The 26073-nt window shown below is 45.7% G+C and overlaps 1 protein-coding gene across 1 annotated transcript in view; it reads right to left on the bottom strand.

Annotated features, from left to right (window-relative positions):
- Sertad2 (SERTA domain containing 2) overlaps window positions 1-24787 on the bottom strand; it is a 103101-nt gene extending 78314 nt beyond the window's left edge. The window contains exon 1 of the mRNA XM_013113621.3: window positions 24576-24787. The gene's annotated coding sequence lies outside the window, so the exon portion shown is untranslated. The remainder of the gene's footprint in view (window positions 1-24575) is intronic.
- Window positions 24788-26073: the final 1286 nt, after the last annotated feature.

Below are 26073 nucleotides of genomic sequence, written 5' to 3'. Positions count from 1 at the left end.
GCTCATTGCATGGCTTGGGTGCAAGAGTGTATGTAAAACAGTCGTCCCAGTGGATTCACAGGTTAGGCAAGGACGCTGGTTTGCAGTGTGGTGAGTGGCATCCTGGGGCTCACTGGTTCAGTTTGTATGGGAGTCTTTGCCAAAGTGCCAACAATCCCCTACACAGAGTGAGAAAATTAAAAAAAAATTAAAGCTCTTTTATAGTTCGACTATCCTAAAACAAATGTTTCTTCACACAACATAGCCATTACCCTAAGAAGCACCTTAGCCGGCAGCCATGCATTTACTCTTACAAGCCCCAGTCTGCAGGGACCCCAGAGCTCTGCCAGGCTCCCTGAGAGGGAGATGCCCCAGGGAAGCACAGTGAAGAGCGCTGTCACGGCTCTGATGGAGTGCTCTTCCACAGCTGGGGTTCTGCGCAGGAGAAAGGGTTGGGGCCTTCACGCAGGCACACCCCTCAGGACCACGTCAGCATCACCCTCAAAGCCCAGGCACGACCATGTCTCTTTATTAATCCTCTCCCTTGGAGCACATGCCCTAACTACTCTGAGTGGTAAACAGGAGAACACATACGAGCACATGAGTCAGTCGGCCAAGGGCACCTGAGAGAGCCCCCTGTCCCTGTTGGCCTCTGAGCAGACGGGGCTGCTTTTTATCAAGCTGGGCCGTGTCTGCTTGCTGGCATGCCGGTCATACACACCGTGGATACTCAAACTTGAATGGACCGGCAGATAGTTTGGGTGGGAGCAATAAAATTCAGGCCTGAAAGTGAAAATGAGATTTTGGGACAATTGGTATTTGCTACCCTGAGTGTGACACCTTCCCAAATTCCCAACACTTCATGTGTTCCTGCTGCATTGGGTGGTATAGCTAACAATGTGGCGATTTAATGCCACGTGATGAAAAATGTCAGTTATGGGAAGCTCTGCACAACTCAGTAAACCAGTGTTTTCCAAATACTCAATAGGCAAGCTAAGCCACATTAATATAACAAATAACTAAGAGTTCAGGAAGCTGGTTTTAGGTTCTACACTGCACCAACCTTTCATGTTTTAATTGAGTATAAAATTATCTGGAAATTTTATTTAATACTCCTCCTTTTCCCAGCTATGTACCTTTGTGAAACCACATTTCTACTATATACTTCAACCCAAAGAACACACAGCGAGTAGACAGGATTGTTTAGCTGTCCTCTAGAAGGCAGATGTCAAACAGATTTGCCATAGGAAAACAACACAATTCTCGTGGGAGTGGTGGCACACACCTTTCATTCCAGCACTCAGAAGTGGATCTCTGTGAGTCCAAGGCCAGCCTGGTCTACATAGCAAGTACCAGGCTAGCCAAGGCCATGTAGTGAGATTCTGTCTTTTTTTTTTTTTAAGTTTTTCAAGACAGGTTTTCTCTGTGGCTTTGGAGGCTGTCCTGGAACTAGCTCTTGTAGACCAGGCTGGTCTTGAACTCACAGAGATCCACTTGCCTCTGCCTTCCGAGAGCTAGGATTAAAAGTGTGTACCAACACCGCCTGGCTTGAGAGTCTGTCTTTAAAAAAGAAAAAAAATTCTACCTATTAGTATTTTTGTCTTGGTAAAGTTTAGGTATTTCTTATAAAAATACAGTAACAGCAGCAACAACAACCCCTGTTGTTTGGGATGGAGACGAGGCCAGATGTAGAGCACTCATCACATCTGCTCAAAGTCCTGGCCTGGATCCTAAGTCCCAAACAAAACAAACAAAACAAAACAAAACAAAACGCTCTTCGTGTCAGCAACTTGTCTTCTTGTGTGGTGTTTTGGTTGGTTTTTCCCTGACAGACGCTGAGTCCAGGTCCTTGAGCACCCTGGGCAAGCCTCTCTGCTAAGTTACATCCCTAGGCCCAGAATTCTTTTCATGGAAAATATTGAATTCTTTTGTTTGTTGAAATGGTAGGTAACATGTGATTCATATTAACGTAAGTTCTTTGAGGTCCTCAACGACAGATTTTAGGTGTGAGGTGAGATCAGAGGGCAGCAGAGACTGCATGCAGCTTATACCCAGATCACATTCCCAGGAGACAACTGTGGTGACACGGGTCCCTCTCCTTCCCGCTTCCTAGATATTGCTAAGCTTTTATTCATACATGGCAGGACACTCCCATCGGCAGTTCATTAAATATTCTGAATATAAGCTGCTTATGTGGGTTCCCCAGTCTGTCTTTCAATAAATAAATAAAAATCAGAAACAGTCACATTTATCAATCTTTCCTGTGCTATGTTTTGATGGAGAAACCTTGCCCTCTCCCTGTGTCACCCAGATAGCCTAAATCTTTCAGTTAGGGACACAGGCTCTGACGGTGAGCAGCCAGGAACTACCTCTCCTCCCACATGCTTCTACTGTTACAGTCATGACTACCAAGCTTCCATTTCAGTCTGCCCATGCAGCCGAAGAGATGGAGGGCCATGGGTCCAAACGCTTCTGCGAGATTAAAAAGCTAGAGAGCAGCCAGCCATCTTGTCACAGCACAGCTGTGATCAGGAAGGCTCGTGGTCACTCCTGCTGCCATTTCAAGAAAGCGGTGCTGGTGTTTAGGAAGAACAGAAGGCCGGCTGGGGAAAGGTGTGCAGCATCTCCGCTTCTCAAGAAGAGGTAAATTCAAGAGCCAGCAGGGACACTGACAGCACAGGACACTTGACCAGGGACGGATGCTGGAGAACACTTGCAGAGGCCTGGGACTTGGTTCCCAACACCCACATGGTGACTCACAAGTGTTCGTAACTCCAGTTCCAGGGAATCAGATGCTCCCTCATGGCCTCCTCCAAGGGCATCTGGTCCACACATGGTATACACACATACATGCAGACAAACACTCATCAACATAAAAATAAAATCTAAAAAAAGCGCGTTTGGAGGGGAGCTCAGAATAACCTTCAGTAGGAAAGGTGCTGTCAGATCCATGACAGCAACTGGGAAGGACGCTCATGTCACGCACTGTTCTCTGGTGGACAGCATCTCTACAGAACAGTAGTTTCTTCCACCCATGAATGCCCACAACGGGGGATGTGCAGAACATGAACTTAGCTTCTGCACTTACTGTCTAGCACAGAATTTTTCAAACTACAGACCATTATCCACAAATGCGGGTGTGAAATGAGTAAAGTGGGTTACAGTTAGCATTATTTCACGTGAGCCACCTTTGAGAGTACGAAAGAGGACCAGTGTGAGTACAAGAGGGCTGAGTATTGATTCACACATTTTTCAGTCAGTCAAATCGTGTGCACATATATGCCTCAATACAAAATGCATTCTCACGACAACACTAGACCCTGCCAGGTTGTTGTGACATAGAGTAGGGGATTGTCCCCCCAGCCATCAACTCTCATCCAGGGCAACACCTACCCACTTAATAGCCACACGCATGCAAAGATGTTACCATGGTTCTACATGACTCTCACATCCCAGCCCAGAGGTTCTCCGCCTTCCCAATGCTGCAATCCTTTAATACAGTTCCTCATGTTGTGGTGGCCCCAACCATAAAACTATCTCAATGCCACTTCGTAACTGTAATTTTGCTACTGTTGTGAATTGTAATTGTAAATATGTGATACGTAGGAAATCTGATATTTGACCCCCAAAGGGGTCACGGCCCACAGTTTGAGAACTGCTGACCTAGCCCTGAGTGAGTAACCAACAAGGAATGGGCATTTGCCCGTGTTGCTCACACGCTCCTTGTCCATCATTTTTTAACTTGGTACACAGAGGGCATTTGAGTGACAGACACTGCAGGGCAGACTGCTGGTGGCCGTGTTCCCAGGCACAGAAAGAAATGATTTGCCACAGGAATAAACAAACATGCAAAAAGAGGTGGCGATGAGATTCAGGAAACACTGGCCATACTGAGGTGACTGTGTTTTCACCCCTTATCTTAGTTGCTGCTCTACTGCTGTGAAGAGACACCATGACCAAGGCAGCCCTTAAAAGGAAAGCATTTAACTGTGGGCTTGCTTACAGTGTCAGAGGTTCAGTCCATTACCACCATGGCGAGGAGTATGGCAGCGTGCAGGCAGACATGGTACAGTAGCTGAGAGCTACAGCTTGATCTACAGCAGAGTGAGACATCGGGCCTGGCATCGGCTTTTGGAAATCTCAAAGCACACCCCAGTGACACACTTCCTCCAACAAGGCCCCACCTCCTCCTCCTCCTAATCCTTTCAAGCAGTCCTACTCCGTGGTGACTAAGTATTCAAACATGAGCCTATGAGGACCCTCTTACTCAAGCCACTTACTCCTTTTGCAGAGAGAGGATGGGGGTTTGATTCTCAGTACCCACCTGGAGTCTCACAACTGTCTGTAATCTCAAACCATTTTCTTGCCTCTGCTGCAACTGCATGCGTGTAGTACCCAGACACACATGCCAGCAAAACACCCATATACATAAAATTAAAACTAAGTCTTCACAAAATATTTTATTGTACTTCTATTTTGGTCTTTTTTACTAAAATGAAATAAAGGATATCTGAGGGTAAACTTGGTAAATAGAGGCAGAACTTTAAAATCTCATTAGCAAAGTTCATGCACACCTACGTCAGTTATAATATCGTTTCTGTCTCTGTACTGATTAGAAGCTAGTGAGAGACATGGCAGCACTGTCAAAGACTATCTGAGTTTTGCTTTTGTTTTTTAAGCAAACCCCAAAGCACTACGTCAAGTTCTTAAGCCCTGGAGAACTAGGTGAGGGCAGAATCAACCACTGGATTATAACTGAGTCCTACTGGGGAGTCTGCTGTTCAAGGAGCTGGAGACAGAAGTGTGAGGGGATGGCTGCAGGGCACAAACCAAGAGGCTAGGAGACTCAAGGCTGGTTTCTAAACTAGAGAGAATCTTCCTTCCTCTAAGCACACAGCGAGGGAGCTTCCTCCTTCGTCTCTTCTGAATGCTAGATCGCCTTTGAGACGTGCGGTCTACCTGCCTGTGTGTCTACATGACTGTGTCATGCCGTGTGCTGCACTGACTGAACTTTTACACAGTGCTGTTTGTTCTGCGCTGGAAGAATCTACCAAGAAACACAGGGTGGGACTATGTGGTGTTCTGTGAGGTACTGGCAAAGCGGTCTCCTGTACACTGGAACCTGTAATTATCTGACCTCATTCTCTAGCAAGTCAGTGTACCTTGGAGACCACTCAAATGATCAGTGGCACATCTAGAGAGGCTCGCCAGAGCTCCCGAGCAGCCACAAACTACGCTGCTTAGCTCTCTGACATTAGTTCATTGAACATTAGTTCTCTGTATTCCCAGGAGTTAAAGGTCAGAGTCAGAACTTTGATAATAGCACGAGCAACATGGGAAGCTGGGGGCGGCAGAGCATGCCTGGGATCACAGCTCTCACAGGAGGTGGAGGCTGGCTCAGGGGTTCAAGGCTAGGCTCAGCTGCAGGTCAGTTGCAGCAATCTCTAGCCTAGAGTACTAGTACAGTTAGTACTAGGGCCATTTTCCTTGGATCTGGTCTCCCTACAAGCTCCCAGGACAAGAACTGCAGCTCCAGTAAAGGAGTCCTTTACAAGAAAGGGTATGTATGCCTGATCCGAGGGAGTGGGCCCACCACAGCCCATGCACTTAGTTGTAATTTCTCTCCACATATGCACACACACACACACACACACACACAATTTAAAATGAAGTAAGACAGAAGAGATGGCTCGGTGGTTAAGAACACTTACCATGCTTGCACAAGACCAGAGTTTGATTCCCAGAAACCACATAGAAACTTACAAACTGTAACTCCAGTTCTAAGGGATCCAACATCTTCCGGCTTTTGCAAATACCAGGCATGCCATGTACATGGTGTACAGACATACATATAGGCAATAAAATTAAAATAAATGTTAAAAAACTTTTTAAAGAGGGAGGGTAGTGTGAATGTAGCTCAGTAGCAGAGCACTTGCTCAGCAGGTCCTAGGTTCTGTACTAAAAATAAACATAAAAACCTTTAATGGTTTCTACTGACAATAAGAAGTAACATGGACCCAATTTTAATCTATTATTAAGGTCAAAGTTTAACTAAGAAGTTGCCACTTGATAGGCATGTACTTTCTGTAAGCAACATGAAATGGCTGTTAAGGTGGACTAATCCGTGACATAGGGAGCACCAGGAAGCCAGGCCATCCAAGTGCTGGCTCCTAGCACAGCAGAGGGAACACTGGAGCAGGGGCTACTGGACAGGCTGGGCAGTCTAAACCCAGAGGGGCTCGTTTCTGAAACAGGAAGGCAATACTTGGCAAGGCAGTTGTCGCTAAAGTGTTACAAAGGAGAAAGCTCATGAGAGCACTTACAAACTGTACCATGGCGGCGGGGCTGAGAGACCACCCGTGGCTAAGGGCACCGCTGTGCAGGCTTGACAACCTGACTACAGTTCCAAGAACCCACACTGCCCTCCGATCTTCACAAACATGCCGCGGTACTCACACAGATTATTTCTTTTTAATGAGAAAAAGAAAGTAAAACCATTCAAATCTCATGGTATTAACTGTAACATTTCTCTCAAAAGCAGCATTTTTTCAACAAAACTGGCTTTTAAAAGCTAACACTTTAATGAAGGATTAAAATTAGGACTTTGGATCCTACTGTGGAACAGACAGTAAGATCACTTGCTTCACGCATTACAGTGGAAGCACCATTTGGCTCCACCGCAGTTATCTAATTTGGTCTCTACCCGGAACCATTTGTTTACAATTTTAACAATCGCTTGCAGAACTGAAAATGTCCACTGCTGTAAAATGGTAAGCCTGGACACATTAGGAATCTTTTTCTTTGTCTTAAAAAAAAAAAAAATCAAAAAACAAAACTAACAGCTGACTGTGGTAGATCGTGCCACCGGGCTGGAGGCGCCTGGCTGCATGGCCCCGCCCTTCATAGCAACGAGGCCCCGCCCCATGCCGCGCCCCGCCCCGCCCCGCCCCCACCACGCTGGCCAGCCAGCCCGCAGCAGCCCCAAGCTGGTTAGACTTTCACTGCAGAAATGAGTCTTTGGCTGGCAGCTGTTACCTGCTCCTTTTCTTTGTCACTCAGAGAATGAAGTGAACGATGGTGAGCAGTGACTTGTTCTTTGTCTGGGCCCGATTTGTGTACTGTTCTTTCAGCCCGCTAATGACTTAACAACTGGCAGTTTCATCTTTCAGGGCACAACTCTTTTCCCCGTTATATGAAATAAAATGCAAAATAATAAACAGTCCTTTTGGTTGTGGTAAAATTATTCAGTAAGATGTTTCTTTTCCTCCAAATGAGCTTTTGTTCCTTGAATTCACTGTCAATTGTTTTATAGATTCTAGTTGAGTTTGCTAATTCTCCCCCCCCAACACACACACAGGGTTTCTCTGTGGCTTTGGAGCCTGAGCTCTTGTAGACTAGGCTGGTCTCGAACTCAGAGATCCACCTGCCTCTGCCTCCCGAGTGCTGGGATTAAAGGCGTGCACTACCACCACCCCTGCTTGAGTTTGCTAATTTTTAATAGCATGATAATAATATGTAAAGGCATTTTAGTACCTATGTGTGTCAAAGTTAATTTTTAAAGTAATTTATAAAATAACAATTTTTGCATTTTTTTTTCTTTTTTGAGAAAGGGTCTCTGTTAGCCCAGGTTGGCCCAAAGTCACTCTGTGCCTTGAACTTTGGATCCATCTGCCTCTGCCTCCCTAGTGCTATGTTACAAGTCTGTACCACCATTTCTGTTTTGTGTGGCACTGTGGAGGGAGCCCAGGGCTTGCAGCCCTATATTTGCATTTTTAATGGATAGGATTTTAAAACATCTTGTTAGGGATAAGTGAAAATCAACAGTAATTTATATTCCCTAAACATATGCCTCAAAATCAAGCAAGCTGGGGTCCTGGCTTCTAGCAGAAAAGTTAAGTCTACACAGTTTACTGTGGTTAATCAACACCTATCAAAACACTTCTTCTGTTTACTCCTTCTGGTTTTGTTTGTCTGAGCCAGGGTCTCTGACGGCCGGCAGCTCATCAGGAGGCCTACACTGTGAGCTCCAGGAGCCACCTGGCTCCAATCCCTGGCACCCAAGCTGCAAGCACCAGAAGCCCTTCCCTTTAGAAAACAAAAAGTGGCTTCTTGGGGGCTGGAGACTCGGTTCCGGGTTAGGAGCCCAGCACACACACCAGGCAGCTCACAACTGTCTGTAAAACCTCTGTGGGTACCCGCATACACACGGTGCACATAAACTCAGGTAGACACACATACACACAAACAGAAATTAACTAATTAAAAAAGAAACGTGGGTTCTGGGGGCCCCCGAACCTCTTTCTTGCCAGCAAGTGCCTTACTGACTGGACGGACTATCACTGCAGTCCAAACAAGTTAGAGCTTAACCAGTCTGCTCCTCCTCCTCCCCCCACCCCCTCTAGTGAAGCCCTGCTTCCTAAACCTGTCTCCTCTAGTTATCAACACAAGAAATGAAGCCCATCCTCTCAACTGTTCGTAGCTTTCAGAAGCAAATGAGCAACAGGGTCATCATGTTAATAAATCTTTCTAACTATCTGGAGGGTATAGACTTAGGCTAGATGTTTCAGAAGACTGGGCAGCAGGGAATGGGCCAGCTCATTGTCTACGGGTTCCTCGCTGTATACGATTTTAATGATTTTAATGCGCAGAGGTCTTGATGGGCAGGGGAGTGTGAGGGATGTTGGGAAGGAGCCTCATAATTCATCTTCCCACATCGTTTAAATGTGAGAGGAAGTAACAACAACTACTGTTCTACAGAAGTTATTTAATAAGTGAAAAGCAAGAGATCCCAAAGTGTGATATCAATCTTCTACAATTCCCACATCAGGAAGCTAAGGCAGGAAAATCATGGTTCCTGAGATCAGCTTGGGCAATAATGGGAGACCCTACAAAAAGAATGAAAGTGGCCGGCACTGGTGGTGGTGGTGGTGGTGGCAGTGGCAGCCACCTGCACAGGCCTTTAATCCCAGCGGGCAGGGGGCAGGGCAGGGGCAGGAGCAGAGGCAGAGGCAGAGGCAGATGGATCAAAACAAAACAAGAAAAGAAGGAAATTCGGGAGAGACAACCAAGGATTTGGATCTGAGTCATTGTCATTGGTCCATTCCTAAAATATGAATAAACCACAACTGTCTAGCTTGCTGTGTTGGGTTGCTATTTAGACTATGGTTCAAGGATAAGAAAGTACTGCACCTTTAAAACTTTTAAAGGGCTACCCCAATAATCCTGACATTAACCAATTGCTCAGCACTACATTTGCTTGAGTGTGCCAGAAGAGAACCAGAGCTAGGCCCTCCATGGTTCTGAGGTGGGCCCTATCACATCCTGGGGTGATGTCAAGCTGTTGCTTACAGGATGAAGGCTGCCAATTTCCACTGAGCTCAAAAGGGCAATGGCCAGCCTCCCTGGCTTCATGTGAGCAAGAATGGACTCTTTATGTGGCATGAGTTGCGTGCACACCAAGCCATACCCAGGGGCACTAAAACAATAAAATCTCTAGGTGTGTGCACACCACATTTCTTACGTGTCACTAAGACCAAACACAGTGTTCACTTCTGCTACTCCGAAGTAAGGGGATGGTCACTCACCAACTTTATCCTTTACTTGATCTTGAGAAAACGACCGAAAAGGCAGAAGCTCTGGTCTTTACAGAGCCTTCCACCAAGTTATACAAATACTCACTGACTAAAGGTACGGGCAAGCTTCAAAGCTCTAGTGATCCCATTTGTAGCAGCTTCGCTGGAAGAGTCTTTAGGGTTGCTTTTACACACAATTCCGGAAGCAGTGGCTCAAGTACTAACACACTAACTGAATCCACCAAGGGAGAGATTTTGTTACACTTTTTACTATAAAGGAAAAAATATGGCTCATGAACATTCACCCATTCATAAAATTCCTCGACAGGAAGCAACCTGTGCTACCAGTCAGAAGAGCAAAAGGAAAACAGAGGGCTGCATTCATAACTTCCTGCAAATCCCCTCCACTTCCGGGGCTGCAAGCTGACCAAGGCATGAAGCAGATCATGCTTACACCTGGGATGAGCCTGCTTCAGGCACATCTAAATCCTAACGCTGACACACTGAAGAGACATGGGGATGTTACCAGGGCTCGGAACGCACGCACTTTCCTGTCCTCTAACGATATCTGAATGGGGGAGAAAGCACAGCTCAGCAACAAGACAAGCCAGGGAGGAGGCCTTGCTCTGATGGCTCTGGGGATTGACAGGAGCAAAACCCTGGTCAAATACTTTGGGCATTATTTTTAGAATCTGAGAAGTGGGAATGAAAACAGCAACCACTGTCTCATGATTTGCAGAAGGGCATTGGAAAGAAGCTAACAAGTGCAAGTTTTTATATATTAATGTGGAATTAGAAAGAGAAACAGGCTGGGGCGCTGCCTGGTACTGTCCAACTCCTCTGAATGCCAGGGAGGAAACCTGCTAAGCCAGCAGAGTGTTATCGGCACCTCCTTCAAGTTATAGTTAGACACCAAGTATCACAAAAACACGGCACCAGTTCAGCGTTGCCAGCCGCTTCCAACAAGTAATGCTGGCCACTATTCTAAACCCTCAAGGAGCTGAAGGGCTACCCCAAGTTCCTCCTGAACAAGAGCTCCAGGAACCGATGCCAAAACCTTCGCAGAAATATACAGGTGTAGCTTTAGGCTAAAAAATGGCTGTCACCAGCTCCACTGATTCCCACAGTATAGGATACCTGAATACACATGTCATCGACAACAGAAAAGCTCAGATGACAGCATGGTGGCAGGAGCATTGAACAAATCAATGACTACAGAGGACAGATTCCTCTCCAGAAGCAATAAAGAGTTCAGGAATTTTATCTTATTATCTACCTATTTATTTTTGACAGAAAAAAAAAGCCAAAACTTTTGCCTTTGAGCTATGTTCCAGCCATTCACAATCTTTATGTTTAAAGAAAACAAACTTTTATATAAAACAAAGCAATTAACTTGACATTGACAGCAACAGGCAAGAAGAAAAGTAACAAAGCACAAACCAAACTAATGGAGACTCACTCCTCACTCACTCCTACTACACTGGGGGACCGTGCTGGGAATTGAACCCAGATGCCACCTGCCATTTCTAAGCATGCTGCTTAGGAGGTCACAGTGCACTTGCTCAATACACAACACTATGTGACAGCCACCTGGGGAGCACGAAGGATTCCAGGAACTCACTGCCTTCCCACTTACAGGTGACTGCAGCAGTAAATCATCTCAACCTCAAAGACACAACTAATAAAGGACTCCGTTCCAGTTCAGTAGCTGACTCAACAGAGGATTCCTTACGCAAACCTTTCTCCTAGTCATAAAAGAATAAGTAGCCAAAGTGCATCTTATTTTGTCCGGGAAGAGGTGAGATACTGCTGGCTGGAATGCCAACAATTTACAGTGACACTCACAGCATTGCCGCCTATCAGTGCAGAAATGACCAACAAAGGTGAAGCGACAACAAAACAACCAAGTTTAGTACTACAGGCCTGCAGCCCCTGCTATTCTGTAAGCTGAGGCAGAAAAGCCACCTGAGCCCAGGAGTTTAGGGTCAACCTGAGCTACACGTAAGACCCCAACTCAGAAAAAAAACAAAACCATTAACTCAACCCAGTGCTTGCCTAACATGGACAAAGAAAGGCCCAGGTTCAACTCCCAGCACTTTAGTAAAAATTCAGCCTGATGGTGTACACCTGTAATCCCACCCCTAGGGAGGCGGAGGCAGGAGGATCAGAGAAGTTCAGGGTCATCCTCAATTACATAAGTCCAGCCTAGGATACCTGAGACCCTGCCAAAAAAAACAAAAAACAAAAAACTCTTTAAAACCCTTAATCAAGATGGGCAGTGGTGGGACACGCCTTTAATCCCAGCTCTTGGGAAGCAGAGGCAGTTCTGTGAGTTCTAGGACAGCCAGGGATATACAGAAACCCTGTCTCAAAACAACAACAAACCTTATTCATACAAATATTCAATGCTTAAGTCAGAAACTATGTGAAATGATATAGTTAACAGCAAAAACAAGCATGTTGGCAACAAGTATCTCTCCTCCAACATCCCAGCAGGGTCGTCTGTCCATCTCTCTTCATCTTCACAGGTGGGCAAACAGTCTTATGGTTACACAGGAGAATGTCCTTGACAGCTCCACTGAGCACACACCAGACATCATCCATTGCAACACACTCTTTTAAAAGATTTTTTTTAATTTTATATTTATGAGTGTTTTGCCTGCATGTATGGATGTGCACCTCACATAAGCCTGGTACCCACAGAAGTCAGAAGAAAGCACCCAGGTCCTCTGGAAGAGTAGCCAGTGCCCTTAACTGCGGAACCATCTCCACCCCACCCCACCCCCACAGAACTAGTATAAAAAGAACAGAGAAGCCGAACTAGAGTTATATCCTCAACTCCGTGTCAAAGATGAGGCATAATCAGCAAAGCTATAAGGAGAGGATCCCTTGGAGAATACACAACTTCAACTTACCACATTCAAATTTGTGCAAATCACTTAAAGACACTCCAGTGAGTCTTACATATGAAGAAAAGCTCTCCAAGGTCCAACACATACATTTAAAGCAACATCCACTCCTCTGTGCCTCCTTTATTCTATTAGTCTTTCTTATTTAAACGTACTTATTTAAAAGCATGTGTGGCCTAAGGCATGAAACATATGTGACTAAAGGTACATAAGATAGAGAAGTAATTAAAGTCACAAACACTTCAAAGACAGGTGAGGTTGTTCACACACTTTACCCCAGCACATGGGAGGCTAAAAAGTAAAAGCCAGCCTCGGCTACATTGTAAGTTCAAAGCCAGCCAGAGCTACAACATAAAACCCTGTCTCCTCACTTGATTTTAGTCAGAGGGTGAGAAGCAATGAGATCCTGTTTGGGGGGTGGGGAAACAAAACAAAAATTCTAGTAAAAGAAATTGTCTTAACAATGTGCCTTACGATCTAGGTGGCTTTTATTGATTATACATTAAGTGCATGCATTTAAAACAGCGAGTTTAGTAAAGTTGATACAGGGTCTCTGCTGTCTTTTCTAGGTTGTTTTTTTTAACTCAATCCTCCCACAGCCTCTCAAGTAACTTGGGTTACAGGTATGCAGCACCACAGAGATGGGTGGTGCTGGGATTGAACCTGGGACTTCACACATGCTAGGCAAATGCTCTACCACTGACCTACACGGCAGTTTGCTGTTGTTTTGAGACAGGGGCTATACAGTTCAGGGTAGTCTCAAACTCACTATGTAGCTAACGATGACCTTGAACTCCTGATCCCTCCGCCTCCCCTTCCTACGTGTTGGAATGTAGGCATCATACAACATCACGTTAGGCTACAATCTGGTACATTTTGACAGAGATATATATTCTTGAAGTCATTAACAACAGAGGTAATGCTAGATGGGCTTTTCAATCCATGGACTGAGTGGTGGGTAAAAGACGATGCCTTCTGCAGGAAAAGGAAGTCTTCATGGGTTGTTTTTCTTCCTAGATCTCCACAGAAGTGACTAAATACTTTCATTACCAGATGGAGGCAGGCAGAATCTCAGTGAGCCCAAGGCCAGCCTGGTCTACACAGCAAGTTCCAGGACAGACAGAGAAACCCTGTCTTTAAAAAAGAAAAAAAAAAGTAAATAAATAACAGAGAAACTGAGATTTTGGACTTTTATCCCCAGATTAAAATCTAAGATACAGGAGCCGGGCGTTGGCGTTGGTGGCGTACGCCTTTAATCCCAGCACTCGGGAGGCAGAGACAGGCGGATCTCTGTGAGTTCGAGGCCAGCCTGGTCTACAAAGTGAGTTCCAGGACAGCCTCCAAAGCCACAGAGCTGTCTCGAAAAAAACCAAAAAAAAAAAAAAAATCTAAGAGACAGGAATGCATTATATTATTCTATCTTAGACACAGTTCCAAATAAAGAAACATGTGGTCTAAAAATAAGAATGTTAGCATTTCAAAACAATCAGAAAAAAATTAAACAAAACCACAGTCACACAGCCTTGTGTTTGAATTTAAATCCAAGGATAGAACACACTTGGAGGGAAAGTGCTTGCCTAGAGTTCACGTGGCGATAGGTCCAGCTCCATCAGTCACAAATAACAGTAAATACAAAGGCACAAGCCTGCCTGCTAGTTTCAACACAAAGGGATTTACAAGATTATTTACAAATTACAGCAATATATTCAGACTTAAGTTTGCCACATCAGGCCTAGGTATACCTACCTGGCTGAGATAGGGCTATCCTAGGCAAAACTGGGGTTGAAAGTGCCTTTAGTAACTGCCAAAGGCTGCATCCTTATCCTTCCTGGGGAACTCCCCTGGTCTATGGCACCTTCATCGATGTTTCACGGTTCCCAGCAGTGGGCCTTTGTTTACTTATTTTTGACTCAGGAATCTAAAATATATCCACACTGTGTCTATAAACCCTGCTCACGGGTGCAGTTGCTGCTTCCCAAGGGGACGGTGAGTGTCGCTAGGAGCCAGGATGCCTGCTCCATTTTCCACCGCTTCCCTGCTGAGTCTGTGTAGCTGCACGTGAAACTACTCTTTGTCTAAGACACAAAAGCCTTCTAAGCGGTGTTACCCAAACTTAAAGGATGCACTCTCAAGAAGGTCATCCTGCACTTCCAGAGGGCACGCAGGTCTACTGGACCGAGGGTTTGAGTTACTGATGGTCCACACACCAGACTTCCCCTATGTTACATTACATTCTGCCCAATATAAGGGGTCTAATTCCTTTGCAGGAATTTTTTTGTCTCCAAGTGGGCCATAAGCATCAGTATGGGGAGATGCCATGTCTTACTATACCCAAGAGCCTAGGACATGTATTAAATACAAAACAGAATAATCCACAATGATCACTACATGTTACATGCAATGTTACTTGTAAAAACACAGGTTTTGTTACTTTGTTACTTGAGAAGGAACCAACTCTAACAGTTTCATTTGTGCAGGGAGTTACAGATGTGCAGTTACTGAAACACAACCTTAGCTCCCACTGCATACCGGGCAAAGCAAACTCGTTAATTGTTTAATATCACTGGGAGGACTACATGGCTACATTCCCATTGTGAAACATTCACTGTTACCATATCTCCACCCTCACCCCACCCCGCTTGTCACAAAGGAAACAAGGGAAAACAATTTAAAAAGTCTAATAAAAACCTAGGAAAAATTCCAAACCATGGTCATCATAAAGTTTTCCAGGGTTAATAAATACAGAAGATTTAGGATTTCTAGGAGAAACTGACATTGCTGTGTTTTGATGTCTCAACTCAAATTCAAATAAAAACTGTTTGCTCAAATGGAGCTGGGATTCCCTTTATACAAAATCAAAGGATGTAAAATTCACATTAAGATCCTTCCCTGGCCGGGCGGTGGTGGCGCACGCCTTTAATCCCAGCACTCGGGAGGCAGAGGCACGAGGATCTCTGTGAGTTCGAGGCCAGCCTGATCTACAGAGTGAGTTCCAGGACAGCCTCCAAAACAATACAGAGAAACCCTGTCTTGAAAAACAAAACAAAACAAAACAAAACAAAAAAAAGATCCTTTCCTGTTATCATTTCATCGGTGTACAACATTTAATTGTGGCTGCTCCAAACAGCAGCTACCAAGCTCTGAACCCACCAGAGCCCTCTGGAATCTGATTTCCAGACAGGGAATATGCCCTTCTTTCCTTCACTGCAATACCACACTGCCTAGCTGGACCACCTTAGGGACTCCAAAATACAATGTCCAATTTTATTTGAATTAAGTAAAATGTAACAAGAGGGACTAGAAAGATGGCTCACTGGTACAAGTTAGGAGCACTGGCTGCTCTTCTAGAGGACCTGGGGTTAAATCCCCAGCAATCACAGGGTGGCTCAAAACCAATTTTAATTCCAATTGAAAGGGATTTGATATTTTCTTCTGGCTTTCACGGGCACCATGCATACAAACTGTGCAGACATACATGCAGTCAAAATACCTACACACATAAAATTATATTAAATTAAATGTAAATTATATTAAATCTTAAAAGTAGCAATAGATTGTTTTCTAAATCAGAAGGAAGAACCAGGCAGCCTTGTCAGGCAGGGCAACCGTCTATGATTCCAGAACTCACTGAGAGGGCCGACACAGCAGGATCAGGAGTCTCAGGCCAGCTTGGGCAACATAGTGTGACCCTGTCTCCAAAGAATGGATTTAAGGACACCTGATTTGTGATGTCTAAATAACATCAAAAAGTTTAGAAAACCAGGAAACATTCCCACCAGGTCAAAGATTGTGGTCCTTGGGAATTCTTTTTTTTTCTCTCAAGATTTTTACAGAAATCTTACTTCAAAAGATGGATTTGGGTCCAGAGTACAGCTTAGTGGTAGTCTGCTTATGGCTGATTTTCAGCATCACAAAGAGAGGAGGAAAAAAATATATATATATATATATATATATATGAGTGATTTTCTAGGTAAAAGAACCCTTACAATCCAGCATCAGCTAACCTACAGGAGACATTTCATTTGAGTTAAAGGCTGATGTGACTTCAACAGGGACATTAATCATGCAACATTGTGAGTCTGGAAAACTTCACAGTGGACAAGTTCTGATGTCCCTACTCAATTTCAAGAGTTGAAAACAAAACAAAAGGAACTGTTCCTCCCCACACCTTGACGATTTCAGAAAAGTAATCTCAACATGGTTGGGGCAGTCACCACACACAAAAGAAAGCTTACAAACGCACCAGTCACTTGGCATAGAACAAAACAAAGCTTGATGTCTAAGACACTTTACTGTACTGTCAACAGGAAAGAAGGCTGTAGGTCTCCCCCACCCCACAAAACAGATTAACAGAAAAATCAGTAAATAACGAAGACATTAAGTTTCTTCTTGTTGCCACCTCTCACAAACTTTGAACATGTTTACAATATGGCCTTTGAACCTGTGCAGGTAAGATGATCCATGAGACAAAGAAAATTGCCAGGTGGTGGTGGCCCACACCTTTAATCCCAGCACTGGGGGGGGGGGGGCGGCAGAGGCAGGCAGATCTCTGAGAATTCGAGGCCAGTCTGATCTACAAGAGCAAGTGAGTTCCAGGACAGCCTCCAAAACAATACAGAGAAACCCTGTCTTGAAAAGAAAAGAAAAAAACAAAGAAAATCTTTCTACAGAAAAGGCTTTCCAACTGGTTTAATAAAGCAATCTAAAAAAAATGAAAGCTTCAACTCTGTATGCCCTGCATTGAGAAATGCACAGGGAGCTAATGAAAAAAATACACACAGGAATGTGCGAGCACGCACTCGCGCGCACACGCGCACGCACACACACACAGAAATAAATACAAACTCATTCAGAAATAGTAAGAAATTTGAAAAGAATTTTACAACAGAGGGAAGAGGGCTGTGGAAACAATGGTTAAATAAAAGGTGGGATATTTGACTATTTAATATATATATATATATATATATATATATATATTTTGGTTTTACGAGACAGAGTTTCTCTGTATTGTTTTGGAGGCTGTCGGTCCAGCCTGGCCTCGAACTCACAGAGATCCGCCTGCCTCTGCCTCCCGAGTGCTGGGATTAAAGGCGTGCGCCACCACCGCCAGGCTATTTAATATATTAAAAGTAAACTTTTGGTGCTAAAGAGTTATTCACAGCATCACACAAACCAGCCTATAAACATGGGCTTGAGATTCAAAAGCAGAGGGAGAATTGAAGCTGCTGTTAAGGTGACTGGCTGCTAAACATTAAGAAAGAAGAGGTAAGTTTATTTTGTTTGTTTGTTTTGGGTTTGGGTTTTGTTTCTCAAGACAGGGTTTCTCTGTGTAACAGTCCAGGCTGTCCTAAAATTAACTTTGTAGATCAGGCTGGCCTTGAACTCACAGGGCTCTGCCTGCCTCTGTCTCCCCAGAGCTAGGACTAAAGGCCTGTGCAGTCACTGCCTGGCAATTTTGTTTCTATTTTTGTTTTGTTCTTTAGGTTGATTCCTAGGAGCAGGCTGGAGAGATGGCACAGCAGTTGAGCGAATGCAGCTAGCTGGCACCTAAGTGCCTGTAAGTCCGGCTCCAGGCGATCCGATACTGCTAGCCTCAAGAGGCACTGTGCCCACAGGCACACAACTATATAAAGTAACCACGCACACATAATCTAAAACAATAAATCTTAAAACAAAAGATTTGCTTCCTAGAGGATGGGGGCTGTAGCTCAGTGGCAGAGCATGTGTCTGGTGTGCACGGTTCAATCCCAGCAGTCAGAAAAACATGATTTTTGCTTAGAAAACTCACATTTGGGGGAATTACTACTCACTGGCCTTAATACTGGTTAGACTTAATAACATTTCTATGTATTTCTCACTTTCACTTTAAATGGTGAATAATACATGGCTGTGGACACTACTACTAATTAGAGAAGAGTATGCTATGCTAAATTCTGACAAATTTATCTAACAGGCTAACTCTAAGCCCCTGTCTTCAAAGTGTGTATGTATTTCTGGGACCGTGTCTCTTGAAGCCCAGACTGACCCTGAACGCACCGGGTAGCTTCAACTTCTGATCCTCCTGCCTCTACTTGCCAAGTGCCTATATTATAGGCATGTGCCACCATGCCCAGTTTCCTTCTAATGTCCATTTTTATATTTATCTGCTTGTATTGTGTTTGTGACCAGGTTTCTCTGTGTAGCCCTGGGTTGAAGACGTATACCACCATGCCCGTTTCATCTTCTAATCTTTAAAGACTCCTAATCCCCGGTGTTGTGCTGCACCCCTGTGATCCCAACACTTGTGAGGTGGCAGGAGGATCGGGAGTTCAAGGCCAACCTGCACTACATGAGACCTAGCCTTAAAACACAAAACAAGAAAACCCTACAACAAAGAAGGAGACAGTAAAGAGTCCCCATCCGTTTTGAGAGGCAGGGGGGCACCTTTAAAGTTTTTGCACAGGCCTTCATTTGTCCACCTGCATACACAGAACCGACTGGGATAGATCCTATCCTTCAAGCCACTCTACTCTCAAGTGTGTACTCCACTGCATTCAAATGGTGCAATATAAATGAGTAAGGAGGGGTCCCAAAGCTAAGTACTCCCTTTGAAAGGACACATGAATGAGGTTTTCTGTAACTTTCTTTTTAACTTTTTCCTCTTTTGTTTGTTTTGAAAAGAAGTCTTAAGCCTAGCTCTGTACATATGTATATACACTTTATTTTTATGTTCTTGGTATTTTGTCTGCCTTCAGATTTTGACTTAAAAATATTAAATGCAGTCGGGCATTGGTGGCGCACGCCTTTAATCCCACCAGTCAGGAGGCAGAGGCAGGCGGATCTCTGTGAGCTCGAGGCCAGCCTGGTCTACAGAGTGAGTTCCAGGGCTGCCTCCAAAACAATACAAAGAAACCCTGTCTCGAAAAAAAAAATTAAATGCATCAGTGCATGACTTTCATCCCTGTACCGGGGAGGCAGAGGCAGGCAGATCTCTGAGTTTGAGGCCAGCCTGATCTACATAGAGAGTTCCAGGACAGCCAAGGCTACACAGAGAGACCCTGGCTCGAAAGTAAATAAATAAATAAGAAGAATAGGGGGACTGCCCAGCCTTTTTTACAAAACATATTTCAAGCCAGGCATGGTGGTGCACACCTTCAATCCCAGTACTCTGGAGGCAGAGGCAGATAGATCTCGAGTTCAATGCCAGCCTGGTCTACAGAAAGAAACCCTGTCTCCATAACAACACAAAAGCCATATTTCAAAACCAGGCATGGTGCCCATGCTTGTTATAATCACCGTATTTTAGAGGCTGAGACAAGAAAAAGGGGCCATTAGCTCAAGAGAGGTGAGTGCTACAGAGAGACCAGGCCATCCCACTTAGCACAGTAAAAGGGAAGACAGACACTGGAAAAAACAGTATCATGCTAAAATGTGGTCAGTGAAAAGATGACGCCTTCCATTTTCAGACCAGACACTTAACATGCTGTATCTAAGTGCCTAGAAGGTCTTTATTATTTCATTTCATGTATTTAGTGAGTGAGTGTGTGTGTTTGTGTGTGTGTGTGTGTGTGTATACACGAGGATAATCTTTGAGGGTCAGGTCTCTCCTTCCATCATGTGGGTCTCAGAGCTGTAACTAATCAAAGCCTTTACCTGACAAGCCATCTCACTAGCCTTATAAATTATATTTTAGAGTTTCGTTCAGATTAACTGGGTGTAATAACTCACACCTGTAATCCCAACACTCACAAGACTGAGATAGGAAAATTGCTAAGAGTTCCAGACCAGCCTGGACCACACAGTTCCTGGCCAGCCAGGGCTCTGAGGACCCCATCTTAAAGAAAAAGTACACGAACAGCAAGATGTGGGGGGATACATGGCTGCTATCCAAATGCTCAGAAGGCTGAAGCGGGAGGAGGACCAGAGCACAGCCTGGGCTACACAGGAGGCCCTGTCTTTAAAAGGAGGACAAGTTTTCTAAAATTTGATTATTTTAGCCAATGAAAATGCAACATGGTCAACTAACTGTAGTATGATTTGATTAAACAAAGGATTGTATACCTAGAATTACCTGGCTACAATAACCAGATAATTCTGTCAAGAAGGTTTAACAATGTTAGAAAACTTGGAAATGAAGAGCCTTCTTTTAATTCCTGCATTTATAACTTCAGAGGGCACAGTAACCAAACTATGTTTTATTGGCGAATAAAACAGAAGGAATCTATAAACAGTGCAGGTAGTAGGTCCCATCAAATTTGCTCATTTAAAAAAATTGTATTTCCCAGTTGTGTAATGCATACTAAAATGTGGGAAAGTTTGAAGACTGTTTCACTTACTGGTTTCACAACCTCCATGACCGTTTCTACCACACGACTACAGCAACCTCCTCAGCAGCTAATTATGATTAAGACTGTCCCAGAGAAGGCGCGGGAGAGAAGCAAAGCTCAGTCCTTGAGGAAGTGATGCCATTTTACCTTTAAACGTTAGGCTCATACATTCTCTTTATTAACTCTAAAGCAGAGAATTAGATCCTGCCACCTTTGAAACTTTCAAAACTTAATTTGTGTGGTTAACATCAATGAATAGTAGTATTCAACTTAATGACAGAAAGCCTAAAACTTGGACATGTCAGGTAACAAAGGAAGATATTAGACATGCTTTTTCAGATGACTTCAATTTAATCTTCAGAATTAAAATCTGATAATAAAAATAAATTATAAGTTTCATTTACTGTTTAAGCTCTAAAACAAGTAAAAACCCTTTCTATTTCCTGAGTGCCGATTGGTCACCACACCAAAGTAAAAACTTAGTTCAACAAGAACCAATATTCTCTACAGTATTACACTTAAAACGTACACTCAACTATTCATAAACAAGCTGGAAAAAAAACCACTGTTCAATTAATTCCACATGGTTATTCACTTTTTATATGCCAGGTACTTTGGTAGGCACCAGCAATGAACTCAGAAATGAAATGCTACTGTTAGTTTTACAGGCAAAAGCCACAGACAACAATGACCATGGGATTTCTATAACAATGTTATAATGGAGGTGGAGATAGGCTACTATGCAAATTTAAAGAAAGAATGCAAACAATGGTGTCTTGAACTTGTACCCCTAGCACTCAGGGGGCTTAAGCAGGTTTGAAGCCAGCCTGGACTGGAGTGAGAGCCTATCTCAAAAAGAAAAAAAAGTGAAAGACACTCAACTCATCCAATAAACCAAAAGCCATTTTTCAAAACAGTGTCTCACTATATAATACCTGTTAGCCTTAATTTCTGATTGTTTTGCCTTGGCTTCCTGAGTGCCAGGGTTACAGGTATATTACGGTATGTCTTGCCCAATAACTGAGTGTCCTTCCTTCATTTCTGTGTATGTGTGTGTGTTCCTGTGTACAGGTACATGCATGTGCAGATGAGCATGTTGGGAGTCAGAGGACAGCCTAAGTACTTTGTTTTGGAGACAGTGCTGCTTACTGGGCTGGGACTTATTAAGTAGGCTCAGCTAGCTGGCCATGAACAGCAGCCTGATGCTGCTTCTGCAGTGCTGGGATCCAAGCTTACACCACCGGACCCCACCGGATTTGCGGGGTCTGGGGATCTAATTCAGGTCTTCGTGCTTATCAGACAAGTGATTTATTAACCTGAGTTCTCTCTCTAGTCTTTCTGAAGGGATTTTGAGACTAGGTCTTGTTATGAAGTCCTGGCTGGCACTGAACTTTATATGTGGACCAAGATGGCCTCAAGCCTGTGGCTTTCTCTGCCTCTGGAGTACTGGCTTGCAGAAATGTGCCACCATATCAGGGTTCTAATAAGGGAATTTCTTACACTTTCATGTAAACTCTAGTTCAAACATCAGGTGCGATAAAAGTCTGCTAAACAGCAATGATTCTTTATTTAAAAAATCGTGCCACCGAGGCTAAGGGAGCAAATCAGTTGGGAAGCACTTGCTTTCACGGAGGCAAGGTCCTAGGCTGGACTCCCAAACACACTTCTTTTTTAAGTCACCTGTATACAAGAAACGTAACAGAGGTAGACTTGTTTAGATGATGCACCAAAATCTCTGCACATGTTGACTCATTCTGTCCTCATAACAGTATGGAATGGGAACTGCTGCTGCTAGCATTTCACAGATGAAATATCCAAAGCTAACCTGGCCAAGGACACAGAGACAGCAAAAGGAACTACGGAGACTTGAACCTGCAGGACCCAATTCCAGAACCCTCTCTTTTCGTCTGGTTTTGATTTTAGTTTGTCTGCTGGTTTGTTTGTCTGAGACTCATTCTTTCTCCATCTTCTATTGGGTCTCTTGCTTGAAGACAGCACTTGCCAATTTAGCAGAGTCCAACTAGCTGGTTTGCCCCAAGAGTCCCCGTCCCCACCTCCCTCCCAGTACTGGGATTACAGTAAGGCTGCTACATTTTTGTGAGTGCTGAGACTCTGAACACAGAAAATGAACTACCAACTGAGCAATCTTCCCAGCTGCTGGGACTTCACTCTTAAATACTACACAGACACCTATCCTCCAACAACAATGTAGTCTATGGTAACCATCTTATTAATTCTTGGAATAAAAAACTTTTAAGAAGTCTTTCTAGGGAAACAACTGGAGAAAACTACTACAGTCCAGATTGTTTGAAATGTGTCCAAGGTCACAGAGCCAGTGAGAGAGATAGTGGCAAAATTCAAATTCAGACAGCAATCCCCTATGCTGCGTGGCTTCACCCTCATTTTAAAAAGTCTCACGTTAAATTTATTAAACAATTCAAGAAGGCTTTGAGTAAGTCTTCCTGAAACACACTGAAGGCCCTGGAAGCTGATGACAAGCATTTCTTTAAAACAGCATTTTCCGTGTAAGTCACTTTTCAACGTCACCACTTTGGACTGATCATAACCACATCTCTGCTCTTTAAAAAGAAATCTTTCTGTAGCAACTTGGCAGATTTCAGCACAGGAACAGTCTATTCTTTAAACTTAAATTTAGTAACAACTTATTCTGGTTAGTCTGCAAGAGAAGTCGAAAATGAACTACTAAGAGGCCAATGCTGAACTTTAATATTTCAAAAACATGTTTGGTTTGGTTTGGCCTAATTTAAATCTTGTCCACAACTAGTGTAGAACTCGATATAAAGAGGGCAATACCAACTTAAAACTACTGAAGTCTAAACAGCAACCTCAGAATCCTGTTCAGAGAAACCATTTCTTATCATTCTTTTACCTCAAAATAAGTATCAAAGATCCATAGGCAAGATTTTCACCAAGCAGATAGGTGCAGGTGTCTGTAGTTTGGAGGCACTTAAGATGGAGAAACCAAACTTACAATTAACGAAATCATGTGGAGTAACATTGTCTAAAGGAGTCAAGAATACAAAAGGCATACCAAAAGAAACAAAATCTAAACTGCTCTTCTATCCATACGGCTCTGCACTGAGTACAGTGGCTAAGAAACACAAAATTCTATGTTGCAATGCTTCCCTAGAGCGGAGGAAAACCGAAGTGGACATACCATGCTGGCTTCCCATCTTACCTTGTTCTCTTCTAACAGGTTCAGATTTCACAACCTTGAATACTGAGTTCACTTTTTTTTTTCTGAAGAAAACCCATAAAATTTGCTTCAAAATAAAACCGCTAAGCAATGCCACTAGGCAACCAAGTAAGTCCTCTTCTTCCTCAATCACCGCGTACTCAATTTAGAAACACCTTTTGCTTTACCTCCGCTGAATGGAAAGTTAACTTTGATTAGGAGGAAAATGTGCCCATTTTTAGCCATTTCACACTTTTTTGCAGGGCACTCGGTCTTACCGGATCGCATCGCTGACTTACCACTGCTCACTTAGGCATTCCAAAGGCAGAAAGCACGCCAGCGCCAATTATTTTACAAGCGGCATAACGCCCCGCGGGTGGAAGTCTGGCAATAATACCTCCACGTACAGCGAGACAGGAGAAGGAGGGCGTCAAGGGCGGGGGGAGAGCGAACGAGAGAAGCAGGGAGTCGCCTTCTCCAACCCACGCTGGACCGGGAACCTCAGCCACCATCCGATCCCTGCCCCTTCCCAAAAGTGACCCTGGCAGCCACACTTTTTCTTCTTTTTTTTTTCTTCCAGACCACCCCACCCAAAACCCCGCGCCGTACTCACCCTCCGCGAAGCAGTGGGTGCCGAGTCCAGCTCCCGGGAGGGCGAGCGAGCAGGCGGGAGGATGGCACGGTCGCGGGGAGCGAGCGTCGGCCGGCGCGTCCCTCGGTGCGGGGCCGGGCACCCGATTCCGCTGGGACTGCACCGCTGCCCCGCGGAGGAGAAGCCGCCCGGGGTGGACCGACCGTCGGGGGAGCGGCGGGGGAGCGGAGACGGGGGGCTAACGGGGCGAGACGGCGCGCGGGCTGGACGGCAGGCGGCGGCTCGGAGCGGCTCGGGGTGGTCTAGCCCATGCCGCGGCGGCCCGGGGGCTGCAGCGGCTGGCGAGGTGCGGCAGGAGGGCGCCCCGGGAGGAGCGCGGTCGGCCAGCCATGGAGGGAGAGCGGGACGCCAGGGGCGAGCAAGAGCGGCCGGCGGCGGCGGGGGAAGTACCGCCCGCCCGGCTCGCTCAAGACGGGAGTGACGGGCTGCGCGGCGGTGACTCGCCGGCTTTAAAGAGAGTCCTCGGGCAGTCCCCGCCCAGCCGGACCGGGAAGGAGCGGCGGGGCGGGCGGGCGGGCGGGGCAGGGGCCGGGGAGAACCGCGAGGGAGGAGGCGGCGGCGGCGGCGGGGCCGGGAGCGCGCCGAGGAGGCCCGGGGGCCGGGCGCGCCTTGACGGACGTGACGGCCAGCCAATGACGGCGGGGCTTGCCCGGCGGCTGGCGGCGCCCCTGGCCCAATGAGTCTTCTAAGGACACCGTCGCGCACGCCCCGGGCGGGGGAACCGATGGGGGTGGGGAAAGGTGGGTGGACGTTGAGCAGGGAGGCAGGAGGAGAAGAAGCGCCACCGCGGGAGACCCGCGGAGTCCCCCCCTCCGCCCTCCTCGGGTCCCCCAAGAGCGCTCTGCGCCAATCCGAGAGCCACCCGGGGGGTGATGGACGCCGGCCTGTGGCCAATGAGGAGGGGAGGAGTGGGCGGGCCCGCGCTCTCGCTCCCTCCCCCCTCCCCCGCCCCCCCCGCCCCGCCCCGTGCGGTCCTCCAGCTCTCCCGACCCGGGTCAGTCACGCAAGTAACCGTGTGAGCCGGGCCGCACGGGGCGGGGCGGGGCGGGGCGCGGTGGGGCGGGGCGGCGTAGCCGAGGAACGGGCTGGAGGGGCGCGGGCGGGTCCCTTGCTTGCGTAGCCTGCAGAAGACCCTCCGGGCGGTCGGAGTCGGCATGGATCTGATCCAAACTTGATCCGCGTGCACGCGGCGCCCGCTCCTAAAACGGCCCGATGTGAAGTCCGGTGCGCTTGTGTTCTGGGATTTGAGGAGCCAGAGACTCGAGGCGTGGCAGTCACTTTGGCCCAGGATTTGCCCGTTTTTTGGGGGGGTGGGGAAGTCACCTAGGGTGTGGACAGGTTGAAAGAGCTCCTCAGCACACACGTTCCTTTATGAACGACTCTTTTCGAGTTTCGCAGTGCTTGTGTGCTGCCGGGGTTTCTCCGCCGGTCCCTCTGCACTCCCTCCCACTTCCTCACC

The sequence above is a fragment of the Mesocricetus auratus genome, unplaced genomic scaffold, assembly GCF_017639785.1.
Source record: "Mesocricetus auratus isolate SY011 unplaced genomic scaffold, BCM_Maur_2.0 Super-Scaffold_100029, whole genome shotgun sequence".
Classification (NCBI taxonomy): domain Eukaryota; kingdom Metazoa; phylum Chordata; class Mammalia; order Rodentia; family Cricetidae; genus Mesocricetus; species Mesocricetus auratus.
This window is presented reverse-complemented; position numbering and strand designations above follow the sequence as displayed.